Here is a 16,303-nt window from a genome sequence, read left to right on the forward strand (position 1 = left end):
AACAGGGTTACAAAAATGAAGGAAAGAAGAAAAGGATCATTAAGGCATTTAAGAATGCAAAGAAGAGAATAGAAGGATAGTTGCATAAGCAGGACTTCTTTGAAAATAACTTTTAATTTCTGACCCAACCATTCTGGAGAACAATTTAGAACTATGTCCAAAGGGCTATGAAACTGTGCATATCCTTTGATCCAGCAATACCATTATTAGGTCTGAATCCCAAAGAAATCGTGAAAAAGGGAAAAGGACCTACACGTACAAAAATATTTAGAGTAGCTTTTTGTGGTGGCAAAGAATTGGAAACTGAGGGGATGCCCATCAATTAGGGAATGGGTTAACAAGTTGTGGTATATGAATATAATGGAATACTATTGTTCTATAAGAAATGATGAGCAGGTGGATTTCAGAAAAACCTGGAAAGACTTACACGAACTGATGTTGAGGGAAGTGAGAAAAACCAAGAGAACATTGTATACAACAATAGCAACATTGTGTGATGACCAACTTTGATAGATTTAGTTCATCCCAGCAATACAATGATCTAAGACAATTCCAAAAGATTCATTCATGATGGAAAGGGCTATCCATATCCAGAGAAAGAACTGTAGAATCTGAATGTAGATGGAAGCACACTATTTTCTCTCTTTTTTTTTCTTTCTCATGGCTTTCCCCTTTTGTTTTGATTCTTCCTTCACAGCATGACTAATGTGGAAATATGTTTAATATGGTTGTACATGTATAGCCTATATCAGACTGCATGCCATTTTAGGGAGAGGTAAGGAGAGAAAGGGAGAAAAAAGAATTTAGAACTCAAAATCTTATTAAAGTGAATGTTGAAAACTGTCTTTACATGTAATTGGAAAAAAATAAAATACTATTAAGTGAAAAAAAAGAAAAGAACATTTAATTTTTATAACTGGAGAGATAATCAAACTTATATTTTTCAGATTCATAACTAAATAAGCAATACTCTTTTGCTGCTTTGCTTTGCATATGAGAATGTTCATTTTATTTGGTGTTTTTTAAGCTCAGAATTTTTAAATTAAATTAATTTTTAATTACTTGAAAAGTAAGTTTACGCAAATGCAAGTAATTTCAACAAAAACACTTTTATTCATAATTAGAATGGTTAAACAGGAAAGAACCTTGGAGATCATCTAGTCTAAGCAAATCCCTTCATTTTACAAATTAGGAAACTGAGGGGAGAGCAAACAAATGACTTACAGTCATGCACCAAGTTTATAAATGAGCAAGAATTTGAATCCAGGTCAAAATCAGGATTATATTATTTTTTTTAAAGGTATATTTGCCAAGACTAAGCAGGCAGCAGTTAGTGGAAAGACTCAGGGAGACTTCTGGATCAAGTATTACCTCTAATGCAAAGTGACTTTTTGACCCTAGGCAAATCACTCAAACTTTTAGTGCCTCAGGCGATTCTCTAAACCTATAAATTGCAGAAAAGGTGGTGAGCAGCAATGGTAGAGGGGTTTTCTTCACCAACGAAATCACAGCTCCAGTCCAAAAGAAAAAGTATTCTACAATCTACCCAATGGGTTATTGGCCCCCTCGTTCTTTTACTATCTGGGGAGTTAGGGTGGACTTGCTCCATTTGTTATTCCCTCTTGCTACATAACTGATCTACTTCCCTTTCTGTCATAGGCATCCTTGAAGCTTTATTCCCCTTCATCACAGTTAATATGCTATAGCCCGCAGGGATCAAACTCTAATAGAAATGAGGGGGCCACTAATCCATATGGAAGGATTCCCATGGGCCACATATTGACTTAGTTTTAAAATGTAATGTTTTCTGTTTGCACATCAAGCTACTGTTGAGGGAGGGAGAAAATTTGAAACTCAAAAAATTTTTTGAATGAATGTTAAAAATTATTTTTACATGTAATTGGAAAAAATAGTATAAAAAGTAATGTCAACTACGCTTTGCTTCATTTTTATTTATTTGGATAAATATTTCCCTATTAAATGTTAATCTGGTTCTAACGTAATAAGGAATGTTGCTCCTGCTTCACCTCTAAAACCTGCCTTACTCCCATGATGCCTTTTTCCATTGCCTTTTAGGTTATTTGTAATTTTAATTCTTTCAAAATCATTACATCCTAAAATTAGCAGCCACATAACAAAACTGGAAGAATATTAGTATCAAAGAGGTAGTCTTTTACATCAAAGAACATTCATGGATCATTGAAAGCAATGTACAATTTCTAAAACACAAACTAATCTACAAGAGATGTAAGAATAGAAAAGGAACAGTCAGTGCAAGAGTATACCTTGGTCCTTACCCTTTCTCAATTCTAACTGCGGCTTTTTGTCCATTTGTAGTGCCTAGACAGGTATATGTGTATAAAGAAAAGGAGATGTTATCTATGCTTAATGAATGACCATATGTCTGCTGTCTGACAATTGAAATTAAGGTAAACTGAAGCACAAAGTTTCAAGCATGTTCAATTTGTTGGTAAGGTCAACAGTTGCCAATAAAATGGTTTTCTTGGCTCCTTATCTAGCCAAAAGACTACAAAGTGAGGCTTATTAGCCTTCATATAGTTTTAGGAAGTACAAGAGAGTAAAGAACAGGAAACATCAGAGATGGGAAACAATATATTTGGTTACAAAGTCTGAAGTGTCATAGATGACAGAACACAATATGAGTGGATAGAAGACTGGAAAGCAGGGCTGGCAACAACCCCTCCTTCCACGCTGTTGCCATAGAAAGTTCATTGGTGGTGTCCACCTGCATGGCTAATTAGTGTCACAGTGATAACAGGTTAGACTTTCTTGAAGGATAAACAATGTTACAAAGATAACAGATGAGACAGCCTGGCATCCACTTGCACCCTTCAAGGATAACAGATTTCTTCTAATTGTACAAGGGTAGCTAGTTGTATAGAAATAATAGCTTTCTTTCAATTAAAGTGATTTATAGGGAGACAATTTTTAAACTTAACTCAGCCAGGAAAACTGATCTTCTGGACTCATGAACTTCTGAACTTAACTCAGAGCTAAAGAAACATGGCTCAGGCAGTTGCAGAACAGAATAAAGTATGGAATGGAAACAGATATAAAATATCAAATTAGTATGTGATTTTCTTACGTCCAAGAACCAGCCTAAATTCATAGATGCTAATCACCAATTTAGTCACAGGGTGATGAGTGTTCAACCATAGCGACTTTCCATCCCCCTCTTTTCTCCTTCCACAATCCTGGGCAAATTCCTTAACCTCTCTGGGTCTGAGGTTCCTCCTCTCTAAAATGAAGGGATTGACCCGGATGAATAAAGCCTCTTCTACCTACAATCCTATAATCCTAAATTACAGAGGGTTTTGACTAGTATCAATATATGGAATACCCTCATTGACAGAATTTCACAGAATTACAAATGTATTAACTCAATTGGCTATCCAACTACATTTCACAAAGCACTATTTTTCATGCATTCTATTTTTCACTGCTATAGATCTAACTGAGTCTGGAATGTTCCAGGGCTTAATGCAATTATGACAATGTCATCTCCAAATAGGAACGCTGGGAGAACACTGCTATCAGTTGGGAATCTTTCTAATAGCCATAATATATAAAGAAATTCAGAAAGGTTCTTATTCCTATATGCTAATTAACAAAAGATAAATAATCAGGAGAGAACAATAATACTGACCCAGATTTTGTGGGCACTTTTGAGATGTACAAAGTTGTCTCTTCAAAAACTCTGAGAAGTAGAAAGTGTAAGCATTACTACCTTCATTTAGGATATGAGGAAACTTCAGCTCATGGAAAATAAAGGACTTATCCAGGGTCACAAGACAAACAAGTGCCAACCCAAAGGTACAGGAGGTACTGTGTTAAATGTTAGGGGTATAAGGGTGGCCATACCAAAGACCCTGATTTTACGGTACTAAGAATGTAATGGAGGAAGGATTATTATGTGAATAATTATTGTAGAAGGACAGTGAAATCAATACAAAGGAGAGATTCCAAGAGAGATCATTTTTACCTTGAAGTGAGGAGCCAGAGAGCTTCATTGGAGGTGGTGGAATCTGAGTCTGATCTATCTGGGGCTTTTAGTGAACAAGTTCGACCAGTCAACATGACACAGATGACCAAAAAATGCTAATATAAGTTAGGCTAATACAATTTTAGTAAGTTTCACAATGGCTAATTTCAGTGCAATATAAGGGAAAAAACATCCTAACAAATTTGTCCAAAAATGGAATGAGTCAACTCAGGAGGTAGCACCTACTAAGTGTTGGTTCCTGCGCTAAGCATCGGAGACGCAAGTACAAAGAATGAAATAATCCTTACCTAAAACAAGCTTGTATCCTAATGCGGGAGACAAAAACACATATAAAAGTACATAACACTATAAACAGAAAGAAAAAATAGAAATATATAAAAGGTAGGTTGGGAGGTGGGCCACCACCAGCAGTTATGGAAATCAGATAAGATTTCATGCATAACAATGTGCCTGAGCTACATCTTAAATGAAGAAAGAGCCTCTGAGGCAGAGGTAAGAAAGGAGTGCATTCCAGAAATAAGAGATGGCCAGTACAAAGGCTGGGAAGTGAGATATTGTGAAAGAGTGTTGTCTGTAAAGAACAGAGAGATCTTTTTGACTAGATTGAAGAGTGGAGGAAGAAATAATATCCAATAAGACTGAAAAGATAGGTACACTAATACATTGTTGGTGGAGTTGTGAAATGATAACGACTATTTTGGAAAGCAATTTGGAATTATGCAAATAAAGTGAATAAATTAGCTATATCCTTTGAACCAAGGACTCTATTACTGGGTTTAGACACCAAAAATTGTCCCCACATACTCAAAAATATTTTTAGCAGCAATTTTGTGATAACTCGGAGTTGAAAACAAAGTAGATGCCTGTCAATTGGGGAATGGCTAAACAAGTTGTGGTACATGATGTAATGGAATTTTACTGTGATGGGTGTGATGAATACAGAGAAGCATGGAGAGATCTATATGAACTGAAGTAGAGTGAACTCAGCAGAACCAAGAAAACAATATACACACAGTCACTGCAACAATGTAAATGGAAAGAAAAATATCACTCAAAATGAAAAGTGAATGTAACAAAATTATAAAGATCAAGTGGGACTCAAATGAAGAAATATGAGAAGATACCCCCAACCTACCCCTTCACGGAGGTGGGAGGACCACAAAGGTTACACATTGTACACATTTTCCAACTTTTTCAATGTGTCAATCAGTTGTGCTGACTTCTTTTTTTCCTCTCTCTGATAGGGGAAGGGGGTGGAGGGATAATGGTGATGCAAGAAAGAGAAAATACCAATAAAAACTTTTTTTAAAAAATAGATAATCACTTATTGGATGCTCAGTTAAGGGTTAGACTAGATAATCTCTGAGGTCCCTTCCCCCTTTCTGGAATTTCTGTCTCTCCTGACTCCATGTCCAGGAACATCAATTAATTTTAAAATGTATTTGTTGAGTGTTATTTATCCATTCAGAAAGCATTTGTTAAGGACCTTATATGTGCAAGACACTGGAAATACAAAGATAAAAAGGGACCTACTGGGGATGAAAGCTCCTCTTTATTTAAAACTATGCTGCTTCCTATTTCAACAAAATATTTCAGGGAACTTTGGGACCATTTCTGAGTGTGCAATTTTGCTGATAGTGGGTTCTCTTATTTCTTAGGAATAACATCTTTTTAATTAGGTGGTAATCTGTAACGCTATTGGGGCCAACATTTCCCAAATTAGAAGAGTTCCTTTCAAAAGCTTACTTTAAAAAAAAAAAAAAAAAGCATAGAAAAACATTACCTTTTCATATCCATCTCTTGAAGATTGAAGTGTATTTTTCTTAAAACAGATTGTAAAATTCTATTTTTCCATCAAGGACAAACAGTTTAGTCTAGATTCTCTTAACCCTGTTTCATAATGGGAGGGTTTAGATTACATTTCCTTATCTCAGTCTCACCAGTGGAGTTTGGGAAGAAGAAACAGTTTTCCAATTAAAACTCAGACAACAATTCATGGATACAAATGATCTTTGCCAAAAGACAACAACGTGGTTGTAGTCCCAAGAAACCATAAGTGAATGAATCAATTCATTGATTCAGATGTCTGAGGTCACACAGCGAGAAGTGGCTGAGCCATAATTTGAATCCAAATCTCTTCTGAGTCCAATTCCAGTACCTCTTGATGGAGATTCAATGATGATGCAAAATGAATGGGTTGTGTGCAATTTTGTGATTCATGTGACCCTTAAGACAATCCCCCCAATATCAGGACAACCAAATAGCTTGGACCCAAAGAATGTAAACTCCTTAAAAAAGGTAGTATTTTTGTTTTTCCTTGTATCTCCAGAGCTTAGCACAATGATCCGCATGTAATAAGAGATTAATGAATGCTTGTTGGTTGGTAGACTGTTGAAATAGGTCAATAAAGACACACCCATCACCATGAAAATCAGTGACTGCTTCTTCTCTATAAATTTATATGATGTGAAACTATGCAGAGTGAACTTCATTACCTTGGTCTTCAGTCCTCAAAGTGGGGAGAAATCTGGAGGGAGATGAGGTTGAGATTTCCTGTTTTTTGTTTGTTTACCCATTTTCCAACAGAAATTATGTTTTAATTTGGGAAGTGTTGGCCCCAATTATATCAGAGAAGAGACCATCTGTGACCCAGTAGACAGAACGCTACACCTAGAATCAGCAGAAACTGAGGTTTGAATCTTAGCTCTAACAGTTGCCAGTTACTCTGTGACAGTGAGCAAGTCATGTTCCCTCCTAGAGCCTAGTTTCCCAATTGGGATATGGAGATATATAATATCTGCATTGCCTCCAAACAGGATTGTCAGTCTTAGGATATTATATAAAATATGAGTTATTAAAGTAAGCACTGACATTCCAAAAGACTCATGATGGAAAATGATATTCACATCCAGAGAAAGAAGCATGAAATCTGAATGCAGACTGAAGCATACTATTTTCACTTTTTGTGTGTGTGTTTTTTTCTTTCTCGTGGTTTTCCCTTTTGTTCTGATTCTTCTTTCATAACATGGCTAACGGGGAAATATGTTTAATATGATTATACATGTATAACGTATATCATCAGATGCCTTGCCATAGGGGAGGGGGAATGGAAGAGGAAGGAGAAAAAAAAATTTGAAACTCAAAATCTTAGAAAAGTTAATGTAGAAAACTATCTTTACTTGTAATTAGGAGAAATAAAATAGTGGGGAAAAATAATAAAGCGGGGAAAAAATAAAGTGCTTATAGAAAATTTATATTTTGGAAGCCATAGTGGATACATAGTATATCAAAAATAAAAGTAACTTCCTTTTGACTCAAAACCACCATTCTTCGTTATAACCTAAGGAAAAAAATCAGTGATATTTTAATAAGTTGCAAAAAGATAATATGCCTCGATGGATCACTGCCTTAGTTATCCAAGAAAACAAAAAATGGATATTTGAATGGTTATAATTATTAAACCTACTAACAAAAAACTCACTGTGAGATGTAGTTCTGGGATCCGGATCTGTGACTTCATCTGCGGAAGGAACCATAATTCATTTGTTACATAGAGTCTTAAGAATTGCATGAAGCACTGAAAAATTAAGAAGTGATTTACAGGAACCAGCATTGAAACCCAGGTCCCAGACTCCAAATCCATCTGCCTCTCATAGGTTGTATGGATCATTCAAAGATAATAAGCTGAAGTCAACCCAAACATTAGTCAGATTAATTATAGTTTTAGGTTGTTGTTATAGTTTTTCCTTCATTCTCCAAAAAGACCATGAAATCAGGGAGGTGATGCCATGACGTGCAAGTGAATTGGGTTTAAGTGGGGAAGGGCTGTGCAAAGTCACTAGCCTCACTTTCTCCTCCAGAGCCATCTGGGTCCAGTGGTGAGATATAGATCAGGACAACTGGAGATTGCCCAGGATACAATGGAAGACCTTGGTCTTTTTAAACTAAGATAATCAGAAGAAGGATGAAGTTCACTATAAGAAGCAAAATTTAAGTCAAATGCAATAAAACCACGTGTCCTACTGTAAATAAATTCTTGTAAAAAAAAGTACATTTTTAAAAAAATATTACATGTAGCTATGTCCAGAACTTTGCTTTAAATAATTTGTTTTTACAAGCATTTATTGTCTCTCCCTCCCACTACTTCTCAACCCTTGATAATAAACAAATATGCAGAGTCCAGCAAAACAAATTTCCACATTAGCAATGCCTCCCCCCCAAAAAATGTATGCCTTATTTTGCAAGTTCATAATCTCTTTGGGAAGGAAGTGGATGGCCCAGTCTTGGTGTTACCTTCATCTTCAGTTTCTTGGACAACAACCAGCTTATCATTGCAAGAATCAGAGTGCTTAAATCTTTCAAAGTGATTTTTCCTCTATAATGCTGTTATTGTATAAGTTGCTGTCCTAGCTTTCACTTCACCTTGCCTCGGATCATAGAAGTCTTCCCAGTTCGTCCAAGACTTTAAAAAAAAGTTGAATCTCATAGGTTTAGAAATTGTATGGAAGCTGAGCATGCATCCTTCCTGATCCCAAAGGATTCCAGCAACATAGTGACTCTGCCATTCATTTCCACTGACTCACTGGAGAACTGTGAGGAGGTCACTTTACTCGGTGAGCCATCCTTGATCATGAGCAGATGATGTCAATTGATGATGTCAATGGCATCTTGCCTAACTAACTAGGTATGACTCTGGGATTCCATTCTCTTGGGTGTGTTGAGTCTGACTTCCAGGGAACAAGCTGATTTCAATTGCATCTTCCTCCTTGAGCTTCCAGTAGCATCTAGTTGAAATAAAAAGATAGACAGCAATTATGAGGCTTTTTGTTTATAAATGTACCTGGCAACCTCTGGGCAGCTGGAGGCAAGATCCATTGTTTACTGCTTAATATGGCAGAGGTGGCTTTGGGAGAATTTTAAGGAGGGGGAGTGGTAGACAGGAGGAGTCTGTGATGGCAGTTAACCATCTTCATTTCTTTCAAGTCCTGGTTCCACTGCTTACTAGGTATGTAACCCCACATAACCAAATGTATTAACCATTTTATAAGACGTACCTTTAAGGGACAGGGAAAACCAACCATTTAGATGAGTGACTCAGCATACCAAACTCCTTATGCAGAAACTCCCTCCCCAGATGCAGACAACTTGTAATCTTAAAGAGTTGCCTGGGATACTGAGAGGTTGGGCCTTAAATGGATGAATTAGCATTTATGAAGTATTTAACTGTGTGCCATGTGCTGTGCTAACCACTGGGGCTATAAATAGGAAAGCCAAATAGTCCCTGCTGTCAAGGAACAATATATTCTAATTGGGAAAGACAACACATATAGGTGGGATTGGCTGCAGGATGGATGGAAAAACCCATTGGTACTTAGGGTAATCTGGCACGGGAAGATGGCAAAGACAGGAGGTTTCCGGAGGGTACAATGGCAGGATAAATTATAGCTCTTAGGGCACAAGGAGAAGGCAGATGATAAGGCCTGATGGTTTTCCACCTTACAATGAGTGTAGTAGGTGATTCACCGATCATCAAAGCAGTTCAAGGTTCAATTGGTCATGGCATCCAGGGGTGAGTAATAAGGCCCTGGGAGGGGAAAAGGGAAGGGGGAATTGGCAAGAAGGTTGAGGGAAAGAAAAAGGGTGTGGAATAGGGCAGGAAGTCCTCCTCCTCTAAGGTCTGGTCAACTCTGCTCCCTACCTCCCCAAGATCTTATCCATAAACACAAAGCCAATAGGTATCAGAGCCAGGATTTGAACCCAGGCCTTCCTGACTGTAAGACAGAAATGCCATGCTACTTCTCAAAGAATTTCTTAGAAATTTAAATTTACTTCAAGAATCCACAGTTTTATAGGTAGGAGTGTTCAGTCCATTGTCCTTACAATACAACTTCTCCAAACCTTAGTAGTTATTTGTGAGTTGCTGTGGCCAATGTAATTATCCTTTGGTGGACCATCTTTGGGTGATGACAGTATTCATGCTTCAAGGGATCGCTTGGAGGAGGACATTCACAGATAACCTTAGAAACATCAGAGTGGAGTATGGCAACACTTGTTATGACATAGGATTTACTATGGCTATGGTGCTAATTAAATAAATACAAAGCATTTAAATTCAATAAGCATTTATTAAGAAACACAGATATCCCTATATGTACTGGGGATAAAAGTTTGTATAAGACACAGTTCTTGTCCTAATAACACATTTATGATGAACTAGGAAACAAAATGATACGTTCTGAATAGACAACGGCAAGGATATATAAAATACCCTGCAAGGTCATTGCCAAGTGGATCAGGGTAGACTTCCCCCATAGAAGGAAGGCATTTTTAAACAGGCCTCAAAGAGCAACAGAAGGATGTGAAGTGAGCATAAATAGGCTATAGTATGTTACCAACCATAAATGGGGCATAAAAAGTGGGATAAAGGATATGACTGAGGATAGATCTAACCAAAAGAGGAGGTAGCCAAAATGAGAGGTAACAAATGAGCCACCTAAGTGCTGCCTTGTAGTACCCCTGATACACTGAAAGAAAAACAGAAAAGCTTCTAATAAATATACTGAGCCAGACCTTCAGGAGGGTAAAAGATGTAGACAAAAACCACACATCTCATGCAGTTGTTTGCTTTCTGGTCCTTGATCTCTCTACAGCCTATGATACTGCTGACAGTCTCCTCTCCAAGATCCGCTGTCTCCTCTGGGTTTTTATGACGTTGTTCTTGCCTGGTTCTCTATCTGTCTAACTGTTTCTTGGTCTCCTTTGCTAGATTTTCATCTGTCATAGTCACTAAGCACATTAACTATGGGTTAATTAACCAAGGCTCTGTCCTGGGTGCCTTTCTTCCTTTGTATTATCTCACTTGGTGATCTCATCAGCCCCCATGGGTTTAATTATCATCTAAAAGCAGATGATTCCTAGATCTATATATCTAGCCCTCAGCTCTTTCTACTATAGAAACTATAGTTTCTATAAGTAGAATTATAGTCTACATCACAACTGGACATATTGAACTGGCTGCCCCATAAACCTCTCAAACTCAAGATGTCAAAAGCAGAACATATTCTCTCCCTCCTCACTCTCAAACCCCTCCTCTTCTAAACTTCCCTGTTACCACCATTCTCCTAGTCACCCCAGATCTCCATCATGGTCACTCTCAACTCCCTCACCCTCACCACCCCCACGTACAATCTTGTCTAATTGTGTCATTTCTGGCTTCACAGCATCTCCTACATATGTCTCCTCTTCACTAACACGGCCATCACTCACCTCACACCTGGACTATTGCAACAGCTGTAGGTGGGTCTTCTTGCCTCAGTCTCTCTCCACTCCAAACAATCCTCAGCTTAGCTGTCAAAAGGTTCTTCCTAAAGCACAGGCCTGACAGTGCTCCCTCACCCCCAGAACCAAATATAAAATCTTCTGTTTGGCACTGAAAGCTGACACCTCCCTATCTTTCTAGTCTTCTTACATTTTCTGCTCCCACCATGCAACAGTGACCTGCATGCTTTTGTCTATACTAGGCCATATGTGAACTCTGTACCCTTGCATAGGTACTCCCGTGCCTAGAAGGCGGCTTTGCCTTCTCATCACCTCCTAGCTTCCACCACACTTTGGCTGAAATCCTACTTTCATAAGATCTTTCTTAATCTTTCCCCTTTTCTTTATACTGTAGAGATCTCATTTGCAGTTTGTCTCACCCATTAAAATGTGAACTCCTTAAGAGCAGAGACCATGTTTTTCCCTTTCTTTGTAATGTGAACGCTTAAGCACACTTCTTGGCTCAGGGTAAAAACTTAATAAATGCTTAATAAAAGCTTGATAAATAAATACTAAAAGTAAATTCCTTGAGACCTAGGATTGCTTTATATTCTTCATCTAGCATCTGTTAGGTACTTGACAAGTGTTCATTACTGGACTAAGGGGGAAAAGTTGTATAATCCTTATCAGTGGAGGGAATATTGGCAGGAATAAATTTATGGATCTATCAAAGTAAGTGGCAGATGAAGAGGAAAGAGAAGTGGATTTGAAGTCACAATACTTGGGTTTGAATTCTGACTTTTCCACATGTAAAGTGCTTTAAACCATAAGGCAATCCCACTGTTATTTGCTCATCAGATGGATAAAGAGGAGGGTCAATATTTGAAGGGATGTGATCTCAATGGTTCCTTTTCTGATGCCTCCTCCTGTTGTACAGGTGATCTTAAGTTCCTGAAGATCATGCCTGTAAATTCTATGCTCAAATATTAATAAATCAAGCTAGAATATTAGTTGTTGTTCAGTCGTTTCAGTCATGTCTGACTCTTCGTGACCCTATTTGGAATTTTCTTGGCAAAGATACTAGATGGTTTGCCATTTCCTTCTTCAGATCATTTGACAAATAAGAGGCAAACAGGGTTGTAACTTGCCCAAGGTTACACAGCTAGTAAGTGTTTGAGTCCAGATTTGAACCCAGGTCTTCTTGATTCCATGCCCATAACTCTATCCACTGAGCCACCTAGCTGCCTATGAACTAGAATATGGGCCTGGGGAACAAACAGTATTTTCTGATGACTGACCTCAGTAACTATGGCAAGGCATATCCCAAGTAGGCTAGCCATCTCACAATGAACTTCTTTGGTCATGGCAACCCATGAAACAAAGACAATGAGTCTCCCTCAGGAAAAAATTACCTTCAGAAAATACTGTTTTATAGAAAGAATATATCATTCCTAATTGAGCATGAAGAAGAGGAATGATATTCTTCACGTGTCTGACACATAGTAAGCACTTAATAAATGCTTTTTCATTCATTCAGAAGGAGCAATTTGGCCTTCCTAGATAACCAGGGTTGAAATTTTGTGTGTTCTAAGACCCAGATGATGAATTTGAAAAATGAAACATATTTTATTCATCTTAAAGACTCTGAGGCTTCCAAAGGTTTTTTTCATTTTTTTCATACATCTTTTATTCCATCTCCTCCTAAATGACATGAAATATTTGAAAAACTTGTAGATGTAATTTTGTTCTCTTGATGAAATTTTGCAGGTTATAAAGAACACAAGAGCCATCCTTTAACAAATGAATATAAATTCTGCTTGACATCTCCAGGCTCTAATTCCCTTGGTTTTCATTATTACTGTAGAGAAAAGCACTTGATCTTTCTTTGGGACTATTAATGGCAATCATAGGACTCACCTTGCCTTTGAGAATTCTTGGAAGTCAGGTTTTTGTAGTAAGACATCATTCTGAAATATAAATTATTGACTTCTTTCCACAGAGGCAAGAGTTTCTTTTTCATATTTATTTATAGCTATGTACCTTACTTAACAAAAGGGGGGAAAGGAATCTCACAGATTTACATTTTGGAAATTAAAAACTGCAAATCCAAAATGCATTTTTTTCCCAACAAGAATACCACAGGGATTAGTTTAGCATATAGTTCCATTGTTAGTATATCGGGCCTTAAGGGATGGCTTTGGATTATAAGCATAACCTATGTAACACTCCCCTGACACATGTAAATTCACAAAAACATCATAAATAGCCAGGTTCTTCCAGAGAACCATGGAATCTCATTGTAAAGTTATTTGGCTAAGCATTGAAGATGTACTTCAAGGGGGTCTGTACCCACCGGGACCGGTGTTTAAGCATCAATCTGCTTTCAGCCAGACCCCTGACTAAAATCACTAATCCCTTCTGAAAAAAACATAGTATTAGGCAAAAATGTTACAGGAAACAATTGGTTCTTTAGAAACATGTTTATATAAAAGGAGGATAGACTTAGCAATATCGCAGCAGGGTTTGTTCCTGAAGTTTTGGTAAAGTGTGTATAACAGCCTTCTTGAGAAACAACATTGCATGGGGCAATCTTACGTGGGGTAAGCCTGCTTAACATTGTTTTTATGGAATGACCAGTAACAATGTCTTTTCATGTCTTCACAGGACCAATTAGTGATGTAAGGCAAAGTATGCCTGTAGTTACTTTGAAAAATGTGACAGTAAATCCTTAGCCCAACAGTGTTTTTGATTGATATGTGTAGAATGGGCATGGAGGTTTTCATTTATTAATCACTCCTTTACATAAAAAAACAAAAGATAACCAGTTTAAAGAGATACTATGGAAATAACTTCTCTTTGGGGGAGAAAAAAGAAGCTAAGCATATCAGATTTGATTATATTTCTTGGACATTATAGTTTCCATTTCTTGGACTTCTGTTCTGATAACCTTACTTGATTAGCACCACAGAAATAGGTCAATTATATAGAAAGACAAGCATACTTATACCCTGTTGGTAGAGCTGCAAAATTATCTAACCATTCTGGAAAACAATTTGGAATTATTCAGGAAAAGTCACTATACTTTCATACCCTTTGATTTAGTGATTCACTTCTCACTACTGGGTGTATACCCCAAGAAAGTCAATGAGAGAACCTTCATTTATATATTCAAATACTAATATTCATACTGAGTGCAAAATATTCACAGCAGCCCTTTTGTGCTATTAAAAAATTAAAAAAAAAAGGTGCCCATTGATTGGGGAATGGAGATAGAACATTAGACTTGGAGTCAGGAAGACCAAGTTCAAATCTTGTCTCCAATGCTTTCCTGCTGTGACTATGGGCAAGTCATTTAACTCCTCTCAACCTCAGTTTCCTCATCTATAAGATGGGGGCAATAATTGCACCTTCCTCATAAGGGCTGATGATCAAATAACATGTCAAATGCTTTGCAAACCTTAAGGTGCTATATATTGTTACCATTATTATTATTAATAATGTAATATGCCCTAAGTAACAACAAATGAAGAAGTCAGAGAAACATAAAGAAGATTTATAGGAACTGATACAGAATGAAGCAAGCAGAACCAAGAGAAAAATATGATTACAATGATGAATTATAATGACCAATCTTGATTCTAAAAAACATAATGAAACATAACTGCAGTAGATGTGGAGGACTACAAGCACATTTGCAGACATAACCTCCATTTTGGTTGTTTTTGCTTAACTGCTACAGGGAAGGTTCAATTGGGTGAGGGCATATCTGGAAATGACTTCTTTTTTTAAAAGCATATAACCTTATTGATCAACTTCTCTTGGTGCATTTATGAGTTTTCATTCATGTAGAGGTGGACAGTGAAGTCTTATTCATTCAAATACTTTATCAAAGCATGAGGGTGACCCCTAGGTTCTCACACATGCCAATCATTCTTCAGCACTGACAAATTCTTACTAAGCTGGAAATGTTTTAGGTATGGGCCAGTAATAAACTCTGTCTTCTGAAAACCAACTTGGCTAAGTACATCACTAGATGACTGACCATTAATTAGTGAAATTTTTTGCCACCACAACTCATGAAACTTGTATGATTTTTTTTTTTTGTTCTATTTCTTGCTTCAGGTCTTCTAGGAATTCTGAAAGAGCATATGACAAATACATGATTTTCTTTGAGGATTTGTTTGTAGATGACATGCATTTAAGTTATTCTGGGTTTGTATCTTGACCATTCCTGGCTCCATATTTCTTTGTTCTAGAGTTTTCTTGTATTGATTCATTTTGTCTGGCTTACTTCTTGAATTGGAACTTTGTGTCTAACCAGTTCCTGGCCACTTCTGAAACAGATATTGATGTGTATTGTCTGGGGTTTGGATAATGAGGGCTGTGCTCTTCAAGTACCATCTCAAGTGGCTGCCCAGTCTACTGTACCAAGGCAGTAAGGGAGATGCAGATGAGGTGGTCTACCTGGACAACCCACCCTGAGCTGTCTACAAGGGAGGAGTATATCATCCAACATCCACTTTGATTATTGCCTTCCCAGATCAAGGGCTTTTCTATCTTCCCTGGTGCTCACGGGCTTTCTGGCTGTCTCTGTAAGATCTGGGTTGGCAAAATATTTTTACAGTTTCTCTTTGGATTTCTTGATCATCTCTTAGTCCACTGATTTTTTTTCATACTTAATAGAGTAGTTGAGAACTCTGAACTGTTTGGTTTACATTTATTCTGCCATCTTGAACAAAGCAGCCAACACGTGAAACTTATCTACTAAGACTAGGTACATCTATGACCTATGATGCTGCAGGAGGCACCCACAATGATGAAATCACAGATCTTCTGAAATGATCAAGTGGCTCACAGCTACAGAAAACATTTCAAGGAGGTATTGGTTTAAGAAAATGGGAGAGTGGGGTACTTCTGTCTTGGAAAACTGAGTGCCTTAGGACAGAGTAAGAATTTACTGACTGAATGATTCAATGTGTGACATAGGAGAGAAAGAACTAACTCCCTTCCCTTGCCCAGTCA

This window comes from Notamacropus eugenii, chromosome 4 (assembly GCF_028372415.1).
Source record: "Notamacropus eugenii isolate mMacEug1 chromosome 4, mMacEug1.pri_v2, whole genome shotgun sequence".
NCBI lineage: Eukaryota > Metazoa > Chordata > Mammalia > Diprotodontia > Macropodidae > Notamacropus > Notamacropus eugenii.